This window comes from Poecilia latipinna, unplaced genomic scaffold (assembly GCF_001443285.1).
Source record: "Poecilia latipinna isolate Pla-1442-1.1 unplaced genomic scaffold, P_latipinna-1.0 Scaffold2266, whole genome shotgun sequence".
In the NCBI taxonomy this organism is placed as follows: Eukaryota; Metazoa; Chordata; class Actinopteri; order Cyprinodontiformes; family Poeciliidae; genus Poecilia; species Poecilia latipinna.
In genome coordinates, this window is record NW_015114882.1 from 212,531 (window position 1) to 213,747 (window position 1,217).

Below are 1,217 nucleotides of genomic sequence, written 5' to 3' on the forward strand. Positions count from 1 at the left end.
GGTGAGGCTCTGCCTCACCTGCCTCCCCTGACCGCACATCACTGACATAAAGATACAAGTAACTACAGGGAGATACTGATAACTAAAAGTAACTACGGGTAACTGCAGGTAGAAATAGGTAACTAGAGGTAACTACAGGGAAATAAAAGTAATTACAGGGAGATACAGCAAACTACAGGCAAACTACGCATGCGTTAGGGCGCAACACCCCGTCTGGAGGGGGCGGCGCGCCAATGATGTGTTCGCATGCACTTCAGCGCGCCTTACGCTCCTTCACCTCGCGCCCATAACGAGGCAAATGTAGCGAGTTTTACCCTTCATGTATCGTCGTCTTTGGGGGTAGGGGGGTAAAGCGAGCGTATGTTTTCTACGCTACTTCACCCTTACACGTACCTTTCTTCTGGGGGGAGAGAGATGTTTTCGCATCCACCTGAATACTATGTAGGTAACTACAAGTAACTACAGGGAGATGCAGTTAACTACAAGTAAATACAGGTAGATACAGGTAACTACAGGGAGATTCAGGTAACTACACATAACTACAGGAAATGACAGGAAGATGCAGGTAACTACAGGTAACTACAGAAATATATAAGTAACTACAGGTAACTACGGGAAGATATAAGTAACTAAAGGGAGATACAGGTAACTACAGGGAGATGCAGTTAACTACAAGTAACTACGGGTAACTGCAGGTAGAAGCAGGTAACTAGAGGTAACTGCAAGCAGATACAGGTAACTATGTGTAGCAAGCAACAGTAAGGTAAAGGTAACTACAAATAACTACAGGAAGCTAAAGATAGCTACAGGTAAGTATTCACCTTATTTCTACGCCCCATGATGCTTTGCGTGAATTATGGGCGCGACTTCTGCAGCAAGCCAGAACTTCCATTTGTTTACATGTTACCCTGACGCTAACCAGCTACCCGCACTAGCATGTAGCTACTTCACTGACTCAGTTGCTTCAGATGCAGATGTGGCTTATCTTGAACTTGCTGCAGCCATGAACTAAATGTGGTCGGATTATTAGAGAACACCCACGAACAGCACAACAGTGGACCTTACCACAGGGGCCGTGTTTCATTGGCTAATGCCCATTTGACGTCACAGCGCAGCTACCACGTTGGTGGTCTCACACATAGACATAATATAAGGATAGACCCTCATGAACCGCTCTCGCCTATTGTCGCTGACGAGATTTAGGGCGGCCATCTTGG

At 46.1% G+C, this 1,217-nt stretch overlaps 1 protein-coding gene and 1 long non-coding RNA gene across 2 annotated transcripts in view; both read left to right on the forward strand.

The window, feature by feature from the left end:
* The window catches only part of LOC106937056 (uncharacterized), a 5,645-nt gene extending 4,643 nt beyond the window's left edge, over window positions 1–1,002 (forward strand). Inside the window, exon 2 of the long non-coding RNA XR_001422294.1 lies at window positions 566–1,002. This is a non-coding gene — a long non-coding RNA (uncharacterized LOC106937056). The remainder of the gene's footprint in view (window positions 1–565) is intronic.
* LOC106937054 (protein FAM107A-like) overlaps window positions 1–1,217 on the forward strand; it is a 23,182-nt gene that overhangs the window by 6,876 nt on the left and 15,089 nt on the right. The window lies entirely within an intron of this gene.